The 21,459-nt window shown below is 42.9% G+C and overlaps 1 protein-coding gene across 2 annotated transcripts in view; it reads left to right on the forward strand.

Annotated features, from left to right (window-relative positions):
* Positions 1-4,432: 4,432 nt before the first annotated feature.
* The window catches only part of LOC139563919 (growth factor receptor-bound protein 10-like), an 86,889-nt gene continuing 69,862 nt past the window's right edge, over positions 4,433-21,459 (forward strand). For both annotated transcript variants that reach the window (XM_071382941.1, XM_071382942.1), the window contains exon 1: positions 4,433-4,611. The gene's annotated coding sequence lies outside the window, so the exon portion shown is untranslated. The remainder of the gene's footprint in view (positions 4,612-21,459) is intronic.

Consider the following 21,459-nt stretch of genomic DNA (forward strand, 5'->3'; position numbering starts at 1 on the left):
TCTGTCGGTCAGAATTCCTGCTCATTTGTGGCCATTCTGTCTTATGAAACTAACTGCAGCAAGACAGAGTGTTTGGTTGGTTCCAAGCCAACCGCTGCCACAACCGTTAATGCAGAAAAACAAATCTCTTTCTAAATCAAGACTTACTGGCAGCTCATGACACAGCATAGAAGAAGGTAGTGGTTAACTCACAGCATTCATGGTTGAGAAGGATGATAGCTATCAATACTTTGTCTTAACACCATTTCCATGTGTTACTTTTGCAAATAAGATTCCTGCAATATCACATTTTATTTATCACGTACACAGTTTTCATCAGGTATCAAAATTGCAGCGAAATGCCTGAACATCCTTGTAATGGAAAACTTGGGAAGAGCAAATGCAACCATGTTCACATCAGCCTTGGCTCCCAGGATTGGCCGAAGTGAAAGAGGTTATGTTCACATGGGCCTAATGCATGAATAATGTTACAGGGAGGAGATCTGATCCAAGGTGTGATGTATGTGTATAATGCCCTTTTATTACATTTACATTTAAGTCATTTAGCAGACGCTCTTATCCAGAGCGACTTACAAATTGGTGCATTCACCTTATGATATCCAGTGGAACAACCACTTTACAATAGTGCATCTAACTCTTTTAAGGGGGGGGGGGGGTTAGAAGGATTACTTTATCCTATCCTAGGTATTCCTTAAAGAGGTGGGGTTTCAGGTGTCTCCGGAAGGTGGTGATTGACTCCGCTGACCTGGCGTCGTGAGGGAGTTTGTTCCACCATTGGGGTGCCAGAGCAGCGAACAGTTTTGACTGGGCTGAGCGGGAACTGTACTTCCTCAGAGGTAGGGAGGCGAGCAGGCCAGAGGTGGATGAACGCAGTGCCCTTGTTTGGGTGTAGGGCCTGATCAGAGCCTGAAGGTACGGAGGTGCCGTTCCCCTCACAGCTCCGTAGGCAAGCATCATGGTCTTGTAGCGGATGCGAGCTTCAACTGGAAGCCAGTGGAGAGAGCGGAGGAGCGGGGTGACGTGAGAGAACTTGGGAAAGTTGAACACCAGACGGGCTGCGGCGTTCTGGATGAGTTGTAGGGGTTTAATGGCACAGGCAGGGAGCCCAGCCAACAGCGAGTTGCAGTAATCCAGACGGGAGATGACAAGTGCCTGGATTAGGACCTGCGCCGCTTCCTGCGTGAGGCAGGGTCGTACTCTGCGAATGTTGTAGAGCATGAACCTACAGGAACGGGTCACCGCCTTGATGTTAGTTGAGAACGACAGGGTGTTGTCCAGGATCACGCCAAGGTTCTTAGCACTCTGGGAGGAGGACACAATGGAGTTGTCAACCGTGATGGCGAGATCATGGAACGGGCAGTCCTTCCCCGGGAGGAAGAGCAGCTCCGTCTTGCCGAGGTTCAGCTTGAGGTGGTGATCCGTCATCCACACTGATATGTCTGCCAGACATGCAGAGATGCGATTCACCACCTGGTTATCAGAGGGGGGAAAGGAGAAGATTAATTGTGTGTCGTCTGCATAGCAATGATAGGAGAGACCATGTGAGGATATGACAGAGCCAAGTGACTTGGTGTATAGCGAGAATAGGAGAGGGCCTAGAACAGAGCCCTGGGGGACACCAGTGGTGAGAGCACGTGGTGCGGAGACAGATTCTCGCCACGCCACCTGGTAGGAGCGACCTGTCAGGTAGGACGCAATCCAAGCGTGGGCCGCGCCGGAGATGCCCAGCTCGGAGAGGGTGGAGAGGAGGATCTGATGGTTCACAGTATCAAAGGCAGCCGATAGGTCTAGAAGGATGAGAGCAGAGGAGAGAGAGTTAGCTTTAGCAGTGCGGAGCGCCTCCGTGACACAGAGAAGAGCAGTCTCAGTTGAATGACTAGTCTTGAAACCTGACTGATTTGGATCAAGAAGGTCATTCTGAGAGAGATAGCAGGAGAGCTGGCCAAGGACGGCACGTTCAAGAGTTTTGGAGAGAAAAGAAAGAAGGGATACTGGTCTGTAGTTGTTGACATCGGAGGGATCGAGTGTAGGTTTTTTCAGAAGGGGTGCAACTCTCGCTCTCTTGAAGACGGAAGGGACGTAGCCAGCGGTCAAGGATGAGTTGATGAGCGAGGTGAGGTAAGGGAGAAGGTCTCAGGAAATGGTCTGGAGAAGAGAGGAGGGGATAGGGTCAAGCGGGCAGGTTGTTGGGCGGCCGGCCGTCACAAGACGCGAGATTTCATCTGGAGAGAGAGGGGAGAAAGAGGTCAAAGCACAGGGTAGGGCAGTGTGAGCAGAACCAGCGGTGTCGTTTGACTTAGCAAACGAGGATCGGATGTCGTCGACCTTCTTTTCAAAATGGTTGACGAAGTCATCAGCAGAGAGGGAGGAGGGGGGATGAGGGGGAGGAGGATTCAGGAGGGAGGAGAAGGTGGCAAAGAGCTTCCTAGGGTTAGAGGCAGATGCTTGGAATTTAGAGTGGTAGAAATTGGCTTTAGCAGCAGAGACAGAAGAGGAGAATGTAGAGAGGAGGGAGTGAAAGGATGCCAGGTCCGCAGGGAGGCGAGTTTTCCTCCATTTCCGCTCGGCTGCCCGGAGCCCTGTTCTGTGAGCTCGCAATGAGTCGTCGAGCCACGGAGCAGGAGGGGAGGACCGAGCCGGCCTGGAGGATAGGGGACATAGAGAGTCAAAGGATGCAGAAAGGGAGGAGAGGAGGGTTGAGGAGGCAGAATCAGGAGATAGGTTGGAGAAGGTTTGAGCAGAGGGAAGAGATGATAGGATGGAAGAGGAGAGAGTAGCGGGGGAGAGAGAGCGAAGGTTGGGACGGCGCGATACCATCCGAGTAGGGGCAGTGTGGGAAGTGTTGGATGAGAGCGAGAGGGAAAAGGATACAAGGTAGTGGTCGGAGACTTGGAGGGGAGTTGCAATGAGATTAGTGGAAGAACAGCATCTAGTAAAGATGAGGTCAAGCGTATTGCCTGCCTTGTGAGTAGGGGGGGAAGGTGAGAGGGTGAGGTCAAAAGAGGAGAGGAGTGGAAAGAAGGAGGCAGAGAGGAATGAGTCAAAGGTAGACGTGGGGAGGTTAAAGTCACCCAGAACTGTGAGAGGTGAGCCATCCTCAGGAAAGGAACTTATCAGGGCGTCAAGCTCATTGATGAACTCTCCAAGGGAACCTGGAGGGCGATAAATGATTTTATATTGGGTCGTGTTTGGCAGGGTCGCACAGTATGGAACCACCGTTGTTCTTTTCACCCAGATACTGCAGGTCCGGGACGGGTCCTCTGTCTTCCCCACCCCGTCATTAGGCAGGCTCAGCTGAGGAAAGTTCCAGACATACAACCTTTTGCACTACAGACTCTTTTGATTATTTCCCATTTTTTGAGTTCATGGAGTAAATCTTATTTTAGATGTCTTACTAGAATAATCAGATTGATAAATCACATACTGTGGCATATTAATAGCACAATGGCTACATTTGCACAATTATATGAAGGAAATTATACTCACCATAAATGTTAGTGCGGGACATGTAACCCCCCGTAGGCCTATTGCAACACAGTGCTTGGCGGGGGAAATACCAAAACACTGCATAGGAGCAGGGAAAGGTAATTCCAAAGCATTGAACTCTTGATTTGACATTTATGCAACAGGGCCAATAGGAGAATATTAAATTGAAAAACAACTGTACATTTTGTAGTGTACCCCAAAATCCTACAGTTCCATATGATTTGTATATGTAATTGTATGGTGTACGCGTACTTCCGACTCACTGATTTACAGTAGCTTGATGTAATAATAATATATGCCATTTAGCAGATAGCTTTTATCCAAAGAGGATACAGTTATGTGTGCATACATTTTTACATATGTGTGGTCCAGGGAATCAAACCCACAACACTAGTGGTGCAAGCGCCACACTCTACCAACTGAGCCATACAGGACCACTATGTAAGTATCATATAGATTTACAGTTTGAAAAGCTATAAAATAGTGACACAATGGACCAAAATAAGGTTAGGCCAAAGGGCTAGAACTTAAATAAAACCTGAGCAATACTGTCAACTTTCCAGGGTCCCCGCTCCACTTCTTAGCACCCACATCTTAGGCTGACACAAAAGTGAAATAAACAATAAAAAATTTACAGTAAACATTACACTCACAGAAGTGCCAAAAGAATAAAGACAATTCAAATGTCATATATAGTGTTGTGACAAAATGAAAAAAGTTAAAGTAAAAAAGGGAAAATACATAAATATGGGTAGTATATACAGTGGTGTTTGTTCTTCGCTGGTTGGTTGCCCTTTTCTGGTAGCAGCAGGTCTCTCTCTCTCTCTCTCTCTCGCTCTCTCTCTGATGAGTCTACTGAATATTCCTCTAGAACCCAGAGACATGAGGCGATGTGGGCGGAGTCAGCCGGGAGGGGGAAGTTGTTTCGTTTGTGTTGAGGAGTCAGCTGAGAAATAAACTGCTAGCTGCTTGTCCTCATCGGGAATGTTGACCACTGGAGCGTCTTGAGCAAGAAAAGCAAAGCTGTTGCGCGAGCTACTATTTTCAAGTTAAGTGTCTTCCCATCCCAAGTGCAATGCTGTCTGATTGCTCTTGTTTGATTTTCTAACGAGGCCTGTCAATAAGGTGAGTCTATTATTCCAAGGTCAATGGAGTCTTGTGTTATTTGAAATATGGTGTAATTGTATGCATCTTTCTTGACTTTCTAGAGCACAGCAAGCAAAGTTTAGTGTAGCTAGCTGGCTAGTGCCTCTGGATGTAAACTGCTGTCCGTGAGACTGGAACGCAGCGTGGCAGAGCCGGCTCTGTCTTTCATGAAAGTGTGAGGAGGGTTTGGATGTGGATAGCTGTTAGGACTTGTTTTGCAATTTAGTGTAATTTGTTGTTTAAAACAGGTTAACATTGTTAATCACAAATGTAACAGTTACTAAATAACCTGAGCTTAATATAGCCACATGTCTACCCAGCGCCATCGGGACTGCATGCAGGCAGATAAACTGCGTTCGTATAGGGACAAGGTTGGAAGAAGCATGATCCCCTGTATTGGGGCAACTAAAGCTTACTAAACTACTATAGTTGGGTAGTTAAAAGTACCAATCCAGAGGGGTATCAATAAGTTATCCAGGTAACTTTGATAAAAACGAAACTAACTATTGGTTTTCTGGTTCATTAAGAAATGTGTTTTTGGTTGCTGAGTCAATTAGACCATGCCCATTTAAAGCGTATCTTAAAAATATATATATATTTAGCCAATTACGTTAGCTGGCTCATTGAACCTGTTTTGTAGTATACCCCTCTGATAGGCCTCAATATATAAACAAGGTTTTGCGTGTCGTCTCGGCTTTCTGACTGTTTACTGTGCTGGCTTGTTTACAGATATTGCATAGCTGCTTACTATCCAACTACCAACCAGGCGCAGCCCCTGGTGATTTCCCTGCCTGTCCTACCCTCAGTAGCCTATCCGCCCTACCATTTTCACCGGTCCGGTCAGTTTTATCCCATGGCTTCATTTGCTTTGGGGTTGGGGTGAAAGGCGTTTTTCCAGGCAGCTAGCTACTCGTGTACTGAACCTTGGATGGTGGTTGGCTTCTACAACCCCTTTCTATACAGTATACTTATAGTAGGCTTATTCAGAGGCTAAGTATTTCAAATCTAACTGGATGGGACATCAGGGATGGATTTTGGCAAGGATGTTATAAAATAAAACGAATGTTATACTGTATATGTGATCATATTAGTAATCCAAAAACAACAGATTTGTTTGTCTTAATGCTGATTCAGCAGAATTACCCAGCAGTAATTGGGTAAAGTACTGTACAGCTCATCTAAGAAATGTAGTTGGTTAGAACCATAAAAATATATAGATTAATCATAATGGCATAGTACGTTTTGGGAACAGTCCCTATCCCCTTCCACTAAACTACATGTTTACTATACCTTTAAAATGCCATTACTAATGTAGGCCTACTATGTAACATGTTAATACAAAATTATTACTACTTGTGTAATTACAGCGTCACTACACTGGTATAACAGCAACTTAATAGAAATTGTTACCAGTATAAGTTGTCACCAACTAGTTTTAAATTCACACCCTCTGCTACAATCTAGCTATTTCAAATCCATGCTCTGTAAGCGACTGACATGATGGGGCATGAGTTTAGGAGGCCGAAGACAGACAGCTAGCTCAGAGCTGCTGATCTCACATATTTTACATAAGCAACCTGTCTGGCCATGGCGGTTCAAGTCTCTTCTCTGGAAGAGGGTTAGGGTCCAACAAATGTCTTTGTTGGATCATATCCTATTGGCATTTCATTTGTTCTACCAATCTATTCCATTCATCCGTTCATTCAGTGAATGTAGGCAGGCCTATTAGCTTGTTGGTTTTGTTTATTATCGGGGATGGAAAGTGAAAGGGATAGGCCAAGTTCACTTTAATTACAAATTCCCTTGAGAATTTGTAATTAACTTTCAATCTGAAGAGGCCTTGCAGACATATAAATTGTACTTCCACACACACTTTATATTATTATTATTATTATGTTGTCTGTCATAGTGGTGATCTCTCTCACCCAGGCCCTAGCATTCAATTCGGCCTTGCGCCAGTTTGCAGTCATATAACACTCGCTATTCAGTGCCAATACCCCCTTATTGATGGCTGGTCATGGCGCTTTTTCCCAAGTCTGGGATGCAGAGTCAGAGTTTTGGCCTAAGTCTCTATGACACCAATTACTAGGTTATGTCCTATTATTGCCCAAGTTTTTTCTCTCATCAGTTATGAGCACATTTTGATTTTGACACACCTCCTGTATTCTGTCTAATAAATTAGAGTAACTAATTTGAAACAGAATTTTGGTCTGTGGGTGTGGCGGTAGGTGCTGTTTGGAAACAGGTAGCTGAATCATGAAAAAAACTGGACATTATAGGCTAGGCCTACTTCTCTTGTGTAGATAGGTGTCAATGGTTGTACAAAGCAATAAAATACGTACGAAGAACCCCAAGGCTTGTGGATGAAAAAAGTTGTAATGCCTTTATTAGATTACTTAGCATCAGGACAAGATGAAAAAGCTTTGCAGGCAGCTAGAGAAGCCTTAGTTTGTCTGTGTCACTTACCTTTCATTTAAATGTAATCATTATTTCATCTAGCTACCTCAGTTATAGCTAAGTAATTACATTCTGCTTACTAAAGTAGTCTGTAATTGATTTACAGAAGGGCAACTTAATATATTTTAGCTTACTGGTCCTATAAATACTTGCCATCATCCACCCATGATTACCCAGAAGGCAGAATGATGCAATGATTGTCTAACCAACCAACCACAGCACGGTGGATTCAATTTCTCAATGTCTGGAGCTGCTCCAAATCTGTCTGAAACCTGAGAAGCAGGAATGCTGTATTTTCTAAAGCAGGTAACTGAACACCCCTGCTAGTTTGTTTGTGTGCAGGAAGAACAGGGAGTGCGGTGCAGAACGATGGCAATGTTCCAGAAAATGTCACTCAGCCTCTACGAGCTGGAATCTGTGCTGTAAAATCTAAAACAAACCAGGGTTAGTGGGCTTGGTGAGATGTATTCATGAAAACAAAAGGGTTTTGAGTGACATTCTTCCCCGGTGAAACTTCAGAACAATAGAGGCATTTTGTGCTCTTGAATTTTATCGCTGTGCCTGGACATCATTAGTATTCTCTTCTCAGAGTTTAATGGGACATTTGGATTTATCTGTACATCGTTTCTCATATTATCAGTTCATATTTCACCAAACCTATAAGTGATGAGCACTTGGAGAAATCTATTTCAATGTTTTATAACATACAGTATGTAGGGCCTTATAAAATATGGGTTGCGGACAATGCGAATGGGATCACAGAATCCAAACATTAAAATTTAATTCAACAATATACATTTTTTGTTGAACTTCGTAGGAAATCAACTAAATGTATTTCACTTATTGGAAAATGCATTAATTTGCTCAAGTTAATCATAAGACATGAACAAAATGCATACGTAGCAAGGTTTCCATCCAATTGGGACAGATTTTCATGCAAATATTCTAAAATAAATACAACATGCGCATTTTCCCACCAGAGATGGGTTTCCATCAAATTGACTTGTTGCGGTTAAAAGGCTGTGCGTGATGACGCAGTGCACATAAATATTTATTTTGCAGTTAAATTCCCATGTACCGGATAAAAAATACAAGTTAAATGTGTTTCCATTGCATTTTCAACTCTAGTGATGGTTTTGTCACAAAGAATTGCGTTATATAGTGAATGTGCCCAGTCTGGTCTTGGCATGTGTGCTCTAGCTAATAGCTGGCAGGTACAGTGGGGTAGGTAGGTTACCTATAGAATGACATTTAGGGCAAAATATCATTTTTTTATTTGTCAAACGGCAACCAAGCATCAAGCTCATCAGCCTAATAAACTGCATGCTTTCACAGTCATAGTGGGAGGACCACACAACCACACAACGTGACTCCAAGTTTTCTTCGATATGATGGTTATTATATCAATAAAGACGTTTCCACCACCATTTCTCGCATAATACATTTTACCGACACAAAAAGTTCCCACATTGTCTAGTGTATTTTGCTTTGTCAACATTTGGAAAGTTTACCAACAAATGTGCTTTTTCCATCAGGTCTGTTTATCCGACATGCACTCTACTCGCATAAAAAGGTTGGATGGAAACATGGTTAGTGATTTGTACTTTCCTGCAACTTTCTGAAATGGCACAGGAATGCCCCTGTCTGTGTGTGTGTGCGATATGTTAATTTGTCTAGTCTACACTTTGTGTACCTGTTAGCAATAATGCTAATGATAGTCTGCTGGTAGATGGAAAGGCTTCCCCAGCATCAATCCAGCTGCCATTTGTTTTGCAAACTGCTTTGTTTTGTAGAATCCAAATCACATGAGCGCCACAGAAACACCGCTAACCAAACAATGGTCTCTGGCTTGAATTAAAGGGTAACTACACCCAATATTCAACATTTCTTAGACTTTTCCCAGACCTCCAAAGTGGTCTCCTGATGTGATGTAGCCCTTTACACTCGTACCGTATACAGGTTGAAAATGGCAGATTTGGGCACTGATGAACACCTACATTTGAACGCAGTGGCTGTACAGTAACAAGCTATACATGATCTCAATGGTTTGCTGCAATTCTACACAATCTGCAAACTGTTCACTTTCAATTGCTACCATGGATATGCATATGCTTTTTATATTTCTTCTGGAACAATCATTTCAATTTAGCCATATCCATGTAGACCAATTCCCACGAATGTAAAGGATTTAGCGTTGTTGTGGACTTAGAACATCCTATTTTGTTGTGATTTTGAGAGTGAAAACTTTTTTGTTGTTGTTGGAAAAAGAGAAACCTGGAAAAACAAAATGGAGAAATTTGAATTTGGGGGAAAAACTAAATGCAATCGGGCACAAAATACACCAGATTTATAAGGCCCTACTATCATAGGGATAGGGGGTTTCTGGTTAAATGAAGTTTGTCTAGGGGGGTTTGTGTTGAAAATGACAAAGACCATAGATACAGCAAGCCTGTTCTTCCTCTTCTCTTCTAGCCTCAGGAAGCCTAAATTCCCTATTGTTTATACCGTCTTTATTACATAACTCAATGTAGGCTATTCAATGTTAGTTAGAAACTCTCATATGTCCAGATGAGCAGTCTGATCCATTGTACAGTAGCCTAAATAATCATTTATTCTAGTTACACTTCTTGATCTTATTTAAACTTTTTGAATAACATGTCCCATAGATGAAAGCTTGAGTTCTTAGTTGAATAAAAACTAAAATAGCCTAGCCATAGCCCACCCTGGCAGCAGGCTTGTGCACAAACATAACATCTCCCTCCCGTCCAAGCCATTCATTATGCACATTGCATAAGGTCATTTCTCCCAGCCGGCCCAATGAAATCCAAATCCAATTAGCGATTGTCCATGTCTTCCAAAGCCTTTCTCAGAGACTTCTGCTATTCAGCCCTCCACGATGACATCAGGCTCTCTCTTATAACCTTTACGCTGCTGCCCCGAAATAATGAAGCTGCCATTAATGAAGAATCAATATGTGAAACAAGCACATCTACTGAGGTGTGACAACAATCGGAACCATCCACTGATAAAATAGTCAGTCATGACAGAGATGGCAGTGTTCATTTGGAAGTCAGTCCAGTAAATTAAAGCCTGTTCTGTACGACAGACAGTCAGAAGAACCTTACTGTAGAAGTAGGTACTTATTTATGCTCTTCAGTCTTTTCATATGCATTCATTTGCTTATTGAATGTCTAATTACTGCAAACTACTACATTCTTCAACTATGCTCAATTGCTTGTATTGTCTATGGATTACTGTGTAATTGCTATTGGATTACTGTGTATTGTGCAATTTTACAGATTTAAAGTGATGATTTACTCCTCTCAGGACCCTTATCTTATCAAGTTGTGGAATCTGGCTGGATTTTGTTATCTAGCCTACCATGCACAACAAATGAAACGTTGCAAAAATGCTGGCATTCCAGTAGCTGTCATCCCTTCAAGACACGTCTCTCAGCAAACTGTTTTCATAGTTCATTTGACATATCCTTTGAGTGCTTCTACCTTAAAAACAGGCTACACTGTCACCTTCCTGTAGAGAGGCAGGCAGTCCCAAACCAAACACTTCCTTAAATGATGAATTTTGCATGACGGTGCGTCTTCCAGCAACATTGGACTGCTCTGTTCTTGCTTGACTTGATTTTTAAATGGTGTTCCACGTACAGCTTGAAATAGTGCTGGAAAATACAAGGCTACATCTCTTCTTCAGTTGTTTGCGCCTAAACCTCTTGTCATTTGCCCTGATCAATGTGGACATGATGATGTAGGTTAGTGATAAGACAGATGCCCAGGAACCCTAAAGAACAGCATCTTGTACGCTGTCTGGCGCTTCCTACCATTGCAGCAGTCTCCTCAATCCTGAGTCTGTGCATGTGAGTGTCAGTTGGATGTTACATATGTCATTTAGGTGTGAGAATGAAACAATGGGGTCTTGGGAGGGAGGAGGTATGTTCAGTTGAGTTTCACACGCTGCTCTTGCAACCGTCACTGCTTGGAGGCGGGACATTTTTTAAAACTGTAAGCTCTTGTTGGCGTTTGGATGGGTCATAATGTGGCCCTTAATAGGGCTGGCACAATTACCATATAATAGTGTAACTGACGATTATGGATGAAGACCTTCACGAAAATAAAATAACCGTCATAACCGTTTAAATTATTATTATTATTACAGTGCATTCGGAATACCGAAGTATTCCGATCCCTTGACTTTTAATAAAAAACATAAATATCACATTTTATATAAGTATTCAGACTCTTTACTCAGTACTTTGTTGAAGCACCTTTGGCAGCGATTACAGACTCTGGTCTTCTTGGGTATGACGCTACAAGCTTGGCACACCTACATTTGGGGAATTTCTCCCATTCTTCTCTGCAGATCCTCTCATGCTCTGTCAGGTTGGATGGGTAGTGTCGCTGCACAGCTATTTTCAGGTCTCTCCAGAGATGTCTGATTGGGTTCAAGTCCGGGCTCGGGCTGGGCCACTCAAGGACATTGAGATTTGTCCTTAGGGTTGTTGTCCTGTTGGAAGGTGGACCTTTGCCCCAGTCTGTGGTCCTGAGCGCTCTGGAGCAGGTTTTCATGAAGGATCTCTCTGTACTTTGCTCCATTCATCTTTCCTTCGATCCTGACTAGTCTCCCAGTCCCTGCCGCTGAAAAACATCCCCACAGCATGATGCTGCCACCACCATGCTTCACCGTAGGATGGTGCCAGGTTTCTTTCAGACGTGATGCTTGGCATTCAGGCCAAAGAGTTCAATTTTGGTTTCATCAGACCAGAGAATCTTGTTCCTCATGGTCTGAGTCATTTAGGTGCCTTTTGGAAAACTCCAAGCGGGCTGTCATGTGCCTTTTACTGAGGAGTGGCTTCCGTCTACCATCTGGAAGCTACTCCCTTCTCCACAGAGAAACTCTGGAGCTCTTTCAGAGTGACCATTGGGTTCTTGGTCACCTCCCTGACCAAGGCCCATCTCCCCCGATTGCTTAGTTTGGCCGGGCAGCCAGCTTGGCGGTTCCAAAATGATGGAGGCCACTGTGTTCTTGGGGACCTTCAATGCTGCCGACATTTTTTGGTGTCCTTCCCCAGATCTGTGCCTCAACACAATCCTGTCTCGGAGCTCTACGGACAGTCCCTTTGACGTCATGGCTTGGATTTTGCTCTGACATGCACTGTCAACTGTGGGACTTAATATAGACCTGTGTGTGCCTTTCCATGTCCAATCAATTTGTAGAAACATCTCAAGGATGATCAAGGGAAACAGGATGCACCTGAGCTCAATTTCGAGTCTCATAGTGAAGTGTCTGAATACTTATGTAAATAAGGTATTTCTGTTTTTTATTTGTAATACATTTGCAAAAATGTCTAAACCTGTTTTCCCTTTGTCCTTCAAATAAAATAAAATAAAAAGTTATTTGTCACTTGCGCCGAATACAACATGTGTAGACCTTACCGTGAAATGCTTACTTACAAGTTCTTAACAGTTTAAGAAAGAGTTAAGAAAATATTTACCAAATAAACTAAAGTAAAAAATTATAAAAAGTAACACAATAAAATAACAATAACAAGGCTATATATAGGGGGTACCGGTACTGAGTCGATTTGCGGGGGTACAGGTTAGTCAAGGTAATTTGTACATGTAGGTAGGGGTGAAGTGACTATGCATATATATAAATAACAGTGAGTAGCAGCAGTGTACAAAACAAATGGGGGGGGCATGTCAATGTAAATAGTCCAGTGGCCATTTGATTAATTATTCAGCAGTCTTATGGCTTGGGGGTGGAAGCTGTTAAGGAGCCTTTTGGTCCTAGACTTGATGCTCCGGTGCCGCTTGCGTGCGGTAGCAGAGAAAACAGTCTATGACTTGGGTGACTGGAGTCTCTGACAATTTTTGGGGTTTTCCTCGGACACCGCCTGGTATATAGGTCCTGGATGGCAGGAAGCTTGGCCCCAATGGTGTTTTGGTCCATACGCACTACCCTCTGTAGTGCCTTGCGGTCAGATGCCGAGCAGTTGCCAAACCAGGCGGTGTTGCAACCGGTCAGGATGCTCTCGATGGTGCAGCTGTAGAACTTTTTGAGGATCTGGGGACCCATGCCAAGTCTTTTCAGTCTCCTGCGTGGGAAAAGGTGTTGTCATGCCCTCTTAACGACTGTCTTGGTGTGTTTGGATCATGATAGTTCGTTGGTGATGTAGACGCGAAGGAACTTGAAACTCTCGACCCGCTCCACTACAGCCCTGTTGATGTTAGTGGAGGCCTGTTCGGCCCGCCTTTTCCTGTAGTCCACGATCAGCTCCTTTGTCTTGCTCACATTAAGGGAGAGGTTGTTGTCCTGGCACCACACTGCCAGGTCTCTGACCTCCTCCCTATAGGTTGTTTCATCGTTGTCGGTGATCAGGCCTACCACTGTTGTGTCGTCAGCAAACTTAATGATGGTGTTGGAGTTGTGTTTGGCCAAGCAATCTTGGGTGAACAGGGAGTACGGGAGGGGACTAAGTACACACCCCTGAGGGGCTCCGGCCGCAGTCCCAGCTCCCCTCCCCAGCATCTCCAGCCGAGTCCCAGCCCCAGCCCAACCCCTCAAGCCCCAGCTTCCCTGTTACTTCAGCCCAGCTCCCCTCCCAGGCAGCTCAGCTCCCCAGCTCTCCTCCAGCCCAGCTCCCGTTTCCCTCATAGCCCAAGCAGCTCAGCTCCACAGCTGAACAGGCCAGAGCTGCACATTCCAATGCCCTGGCCCGCACACTGCCTGAGGGCCTTCTTTCATCACCACTCTTTGGCCTACAAATCAGTGCATACCATTCAGGGCATTGCTCTTTTTTTATCCAATAGCCTATGTGGAAAGAATTTGATCCCAGCATTCCAGAGGACTGCAGTGAGCTTCATCCAGCGATCATGTGGTGTGGTATGGAGGGGATGATGTGTAGTGTCGCAGGCAGTGTAGCAGGCAGGCAGTGTAGCAGGCTGGCAGTTTGGCAGGCAGTGTAGTGGGTTGGTAGGTAGACAGTAAGGCAGGCAGGCAACGTAACAGCCTGCAAGACTGGGCCTCACCTGCTCAGGTGGAAGCTGGCCTACGTATGCTCTTTAAGGCACAATCTGGGATATTTCCTGCTGTTCAATCAATGGGCTGAAACACAGATTGTGGCTTTAAGGTGGGCCAGAATGCAGGGTCGCGTAGTTTACTGTTTGTTCAACATATAGTGAAGCTTTTTGTTTTGTTTGGAGAAACAATGCCACTAGAAGATTGTCACGCTCTTGAGGGTTACCACCCAGCATGTGGCTTTCAATGCGTAGTAGTATTAATCCTTTATCCTTTGATGGACCTTGAGGTCACCATTATTCTTTGCATTTGAGAATCAAGCCCTATCAGTGGCTGTGCTTGAGCTGTTTTTCAAGACAGAAGGACAGAGTTAGGCTGTTTCATATAAATGTTTCTTTAAAAAAAGAAGACATGAAAGCAATTCAACTTCAATTGATCTTCAGTTTGATCTTAGTCATACTATTTTTGTCCGAAGGCTCAGACTGTAAGAGACACCTGTGAGCTGTTTGTATTTCAAGTTTACACATCTAGGCCAAAATGCCCATTTCAAAGTTTTCCCCAATGTCCACAGGCCTACCTCACATATCTCAGGTAGTATGCATAGTGCTGTAAACATACTGGGTAGTAATGACTAGACTGACTTGTGTACGAGTCTGCTGCACAGGTTGCTGTTATGATTCTGGATGGCCAGAACTATAAATAGCCCTACTATTTTGAAGTGTGCCCCAATTTGGAAGGGAGGGGAATGTATAGCCCTGTGAGTGCTATGCAGTTGGGCAGTGTGAGGAGAGGAGGGAACACAGGCAGGTCCCAGAGAACCCAACCCACCAATTCCATTCACAAGGAAATATCTGGCAGCCTGAGCCATAAGAACTTTATAGATTTCTGCTTCACTTCAATTATTTGGCCCAGAAAGATGAGGTTAAAAGTGTAATATTTCCCACTCACACTGTATTTAATGGAATGTAGGTCTATTCAAGAGAATGTGTTAGCAGTTTTCTACTTCCCTGAAGTTTAGGCACTTGTTTAGGACCATATATTACATTCAATTTGCTCAAGTATCTATTTTAAACTGTTCTGTTTACCCTATGTTAAGTTTAGCCTTATGTTATGCATATCGTTAGGGTGTTTGTAGATGGAGGCATTTGTACATATTTTTTACCTTGATACCAGTGTAGGTCTTAATGAAATTATTTGGTGTTCCATTCCTTCATTCAGTCCGTGTTAATGGAAGCAATGATGTTGACGACACTGTTTGTAAATCTGTGCTCGATTAAGAAGCTTGTTAACCAAGAGAGATTCCATCATGCATGGAATAACAGTCACTGACTGACCAAGCAGTTAGTGTGGCGGCTAAAGTCTCCATAACACCCATCTCTGATCACAGCCTGGACCTTAAAACCAGCAGCGACATGCAAAAGAGGAGATCTCTTCAGGGAAATGTTGGTTCAGTTTCAATTAGGCTTTACTTTAAATAGCCAGCGCTCATGGTGAACCCAAGCCTGGGCTTTGCCTCTGTTCTGGTGCTAATCACTGCAGGATATTAAAGCTTTCCCCTCAGTGTAAGCACACATGAAGTTCTTACTGTATTGTACTAAGCAAACCAAGCCATCCCACCACCGTATGACTGTCAATGTGTGGTTGAAATCTAGAACGTAAAGAATCAGCACACATGAACTTGTTACTGTACCGTAATGACCAAGCAAAGCAAGCAAGCCATCCCAGAGCCTGCCACAGTAGGACTACTGCATAGTTCCAATTAGAGGTCGACCGATTATGATTTTTCAACGCCAATACCGATTTTAAATCGTCCAATTTTTTATATACTGTATATATATTTTTGTAATAATGACAATTACAACAATACTGAATGTACACTTTTATTTTAACTTAAATATAATACATCAATAAAATCGATTTGGTCTCAAATAAATAATGAAACATGTTCAATTTGGTTTAAATAATGCAAAAACAAAGTGTTGGAGAAGAAAGTAAAAGTGCAATATTTGCCATTTAAAAAGCTAACGTTTAAGTTCCTTGCTCAGAACATGAGAACATATGAAAGCTGGTGGTTCCTTTTAACATGAGTCTTCAATATTCACAGGTAAGAAGTTTTAGGTTGTAGTTATTATAGGAATTATAGGACTATTTCTCTCTATACCATTTGTATTCCATATACCTTTGACTATTGGATGTTCTTATAGGCACTATAGTATTGCCAGCCTAATCTCGGGAGTTGATAGGCGTGAACAGCGCAATGCTTGAAGCACAGCGAAGAGCTGCTGGCAAATGCAGGAAAGTGCTTTTTGAATGAATGCTTACGAGCCTGCTGCTGCCTACCTCCACTCAGTCAGACTGCTCTATCAAATATCAAATTATAGACTATAATATAATAAACACAGAAATACAAGCCTTTGGTCATTAATATGGTCAAATCCGGAAACGATCATTTCGAAAACAAAACGTTTATTCTTTCAGTGAAATACGGAACAGTATTTTATCTAACGGGTGGCATCCCTATGTCTAAATATTGCTGTTACATTGCAGAACCTTCAATGTTATGTCATAATTCTGTACAATTCTGGCAAATTAATTACGGTCTTTGTTAGGAAGAAATGGTCTTCACACAGTTCGCAACGAGCCAGGCAGCCCAAACTGCTGCATATACCCTGACTCTGCTTGCACAGAACGCAAGAGAAGTGACACAATTTCCCTAGTTAAAAGAAATTCATGTTAGCAGGCAATATTAACTAAATATGCAGGATTAAAAATATATACTTGTGTATTGATTTTAAGAAAGGCATTGATGTTTATGGTTAAGTACACATTGGTTCAACAACAGTGCTTTTTTCGCGAATGCATCACCCGTTTGGCGAAGTAGGCTGTGATATGATGATAAATTAACAGGCACCGCATCGATTATATGCAACACAGGACAAGCTGGATAAACTAGTAATATCAAAACCATGTGTAGTTAACTAGTGATTATGTTAAGGTTGATTGTTTTTTATAAGATACGTTTAATGCTAGCTAGCAACTTACCTTAGCTCCTTGCTGCACTCACGTAACAGGTGGTCAGCCTGCCACGCAGTCTCCTCGTGGAGTGCAATGTAATCGGCCATAATCGGCATCCAAAAATGCCGATTACCGATTGTTATGAAAACGAAATCGGCCCTAATTAATCGCCCATTCCGATTAATCGGTCGACCTCTAGTTCCAATATAGCACATGAAGAATGAATCCCAATGAAATGCAGGCAGTCAGCCCTCATCATAACGTCAAGGACCAAGTACAGTCTAGTAGCTTTGTTGTTGTTAGGTGCCCCTTTTCCACCGTATGTTAAGATGACATTGATTGTCACAACATAGTTGTACCGTCACGTACAGTATAGACCTACCGTTGTTCTTTAGCTCTGTGTGACTAGACCGGCAAAGACAACAGAACGAGTTAACTGCAAGAGAAACATGAGCATAGCCCGAGGAATAGACCTCAAACCTCTGACTGCACCCCTCCCTCCCTCCCTGGCATGGAGAAATGTTGACTTGAAATCCCACAAGCAGACAGAGGAAATTTGTCTTGTTGAATAAGAGCCCAGTGGAGAAGGAGAACCCCTTACTTGAATAGTTAAGGCTAAAAGTTAGCATGCTCTCTCTCTCTCCGCTCTCACACAGCTGTAATAATTAAGCCTAGCTGCGATGAAGATGTCCATTGTTAAGGCTCTGTTTGAAGTTACATTCTTCGTTCATGCAAGCTTGAGCAACAATCTCTCTAATTAGTACAGATGCGTACAGTACCAGTGGCACACGGTGCTCTGAAGTCCCCAGCCTTTCTAGTTGATCTATGCTTTGGGGCTAATTGCTCCGTTAAGGTCACAGTTAATCATATTTCACTATTCTGTTCAAGTGGAATGAGTCAAATCAAAGGCCCCCCCCCCCCCCCACAGAATGACTTTGATTCTGAAAAGGAATGATTAAACATAGGTATATGTTTTTTGTCAATTTGTCCAATTATGGCAAGTAACCCCCAAGGCACGTGTCATAAGAACACACTAGAATGTTCTGGTTTTATTCATGGAGGAAAGCCCTTCCAGCCATATCTCACAGCAAAGAGTGTTTATCACACATAGGTATGCCTTTTGTGCCTCTCCTCTCAGACCAGCTTTATGATGAGGGCTTTACTGTTAAGTGTCATAGGCGAGGGGCAAGAGATCAATGTTTCTTGTGTTCTCAAGATCACCCGTACAGTACACTATGAATTATAAATCGGTGGGGCTACACACACACAGACCGGGACTGAGACACACATAGCAGTTCAAAGCACGGTGCGTACACACAGAGCACACACACAGAGGACACACACCCATACACACACACTAATTACAAGTGATCCCATTCAGTGGTTCTATTGATCCAAGTGCCAAGCTCTTTATTGTAGATAAACTCATGAGTGGATCATTATTTGCATGTTAAAAACTTTGTTCATGCTGTGCTTTCTCAACAAATTGGAAACGATGACAGTTGCTCAGAACTTTTAATGTAATTTATGTCCAATCAGCTTTTTCTATTTTGTGGATAATTCATATTTTGTTATCAGGTTTGGCGGACTGTAATGCTGAAATGACACAGTTATTTAATTCTGAGGAACTTGGAGGAACTGTTGTAAACTATAAATCATTGTTTGGGCTACAACAATATTTTAATTGAAATGTTTGCCTAGTGGAAGTTTGGCGATGATGTATGTCCAAGAAATCTCTGCTACCTCACCCTACTAAGTCTGTTTCTCTAAGTTTTTCTATGTAAGTCAGAACCCGAGGAGAAGATTTTGCTACCTTCGTTTGTCAATCTCAGAGAGAGGCAGCATGAGGAACAAAGCTAATGGAATCTGCCCATTACTTTTCTGTTGAAGCTAGTGGCAGGGGCCTCCGCGACCCAGTGGAACAGACATCTTTTTCAAGGAACACAAACTGTTCAGGTAGTTCCACTCAGCATCATGGCCCGGGGCTGCCTGGCTCTAGTTCTCTATCCGATGAGAGTGGAAGGCAGAACTGGTACTGAATGAAAATGCTGTGCTACTGTATTTCCCCTGCTGATAAATTAACCGCAGATACCTACTAACAAAAGGAGGTCTCTCTCTCTCGGGTCTGACGATGGTCCACATGATCTATGGCCACCATGACATCCTTCAGGGGGCTTCCTCTAAATTTGTTGTGGAGCAGGAAAGAGTAGGAGTGGTGCTGCTGCTGGCTGTGAAACATGCGGCCAGCTTTTACTTCCTTATGTAATCAGGCAGGGCCATGGGACGGGAAATAGCACTGTAACTACCAGGCAACCTGAAAATCCTGATAATTCCTGAAAATAGTCCATGACTACATGGCATGGGACAGTCTAGGCTTACTGCAACTCCAAACACCAATTAATAGCCTGATAGAAGTATTTCTGAAATATCATCAAAAGGGTCTCACTCAGAGCCATCTACATTGAGTGTACAAAACAGGAACACCTGCTCTTTCCATGACAAACTGACCAGGTAAAAGCTATGATCCATTATTGATGTCACTTGTTAAATCCACTTCAATTAGTGTAGATCAGTGTTTCCCAAACTTTTTATAGTCCCATACCCCTTCAAACATTCAACCTCCAGCTGCGTACCCCCTCTAGAACCAGTGTCAGCACACTCTCAAATGTTGTTTTTTTGCCATCATTGTAGTCTGCCATACACACTATACAATACATTTATTAAACATAAGAATGAGTGTGAGTTTTTGTCACAACCCAGCTCGTGGGAAGTGACAAAGAGCTATTTTTTTAACCAGGGCACAAATAATAATATAGTAATAATTAGGGATGCGTGATATATCGGTGAACATATCGGATGTGTTCGGATGTCTAGTTTAACGCCGATTTGCAAAACTGATGTCAAAGCTGACGCATACCTATATAACGATGATGTAATGTTGCTCTATACATGCAACACAGCATTCCTTAACTAGCCCACAATGTCTGCTGTGTGGATTGAGCAGTCAACAAGTCGAGCAGTCATTTGAAAGAGTAACACATTTCAGCGAGACAACTCAAAGGCGAGATCCATTAAAGCCAAGATAATGGAATTCATTGCCCTTGACAATCAACCGTTCTCTGTCGTGGGTGATGTTGGCTTTCGTCGACTGGTCGAGCACCGGTACACACTACCATGTGCGCTATTTGTCAGATGTTGCCCTCCCGGAATTACACAGTAAAAGCGTCACTCTATTAGCGTCACGACATACATACTATGGAATGCCGTTTGGGTCTTTGCGTGTCAAAAAAAGATACAGTAGCACTGTCAAAGCTGTAGAAAAAAGATGTGTTTACATTACCGCGTTGATAATAAAACATCATTTGTTTGACCGCAACTTCTGGGGTAGCTAGATTTAGCTTGGTATCTAGCTAGCACCAATACAATCAGCCTGAAAACAATGACCAGTAGAAACTGCAGTGCTTTTCATTATTCTTACCAGTGATTTAGGAATCCTTGTGAGTAATTATTAGCTAGGTTGACACTTGTTGTTCACCTATTGAAATTGAACTTCGGTTCATGAAAATAAATAGCTAGCTACTCAACCCTGTTGCCCAAAGCCAACGTTATAAGCAGCCAGCTAGCTTCATCTGGCTAGTGAGGCTCAAGCGGACTATGTGTTGTGAAGCTAGCCACAATAAGGATTAGGCACAATAGTGGAATTTGCGGTTTGCCTTCAAAAGAAAAGTATGTCATTGACAGTGATGCAAATTAATACAAATAGTAGAATTATGCCATACTTATATTTTGAAGGCTAACTGCAAAGTCCACTATTGTGGCTAATCCTTATTGTGGCTAGATTCACATAGATCGGTCTGACCACCGTTATTTTAGATGATGACACCTAGCTAGCATTTCTTTTATGATCAGCACTGTAGGTGCGCGAGGCAACTTTACCAGCATCATAGCATACGTATTGATGAATCGTTGTGACATATGAAATACGAGTGATAGTGTAATCAATGTGTAATAACTACGTAAAACATTTATGAACACGTTAAATTATTATGTGACGTGTAGTCATATTCAGGTCCTGATTGGTCAACAAACTTATGTGACGTGTTAAATAGTATATTTTTTGACACAAAAAGACCCAAACGGCGTTCCATAGAAATCCTGGTTGAGAATGAAACGACTGAACAAATGAACAATGAAACAGCACAGCAAGTAACTGAAAGATATAGGTTTTGGTAATGTTTTACTGGTAATGGGGACATACGTAAATGCACACAAAATAACTTTTTGGTGTGTGTGTGTGACCTTTTATTTAACTAGGCAAGTCAG

The sequence above is a fragment of the Salvelinus alpinus genome, chromosome 35 (genome assembly GCF_045679555.1).
Source record: "Salvelinus alpinus chromosome 35, SLU_Salpinus.1, whole genome shotgun sequence".
Classification (NCBI taxonomy): Eukaryota; Metazoa; Chordata; class Actinopteri; order Salmoniformes; family Salmonidae; genus Salvelinus; species Salvelinus alpinus.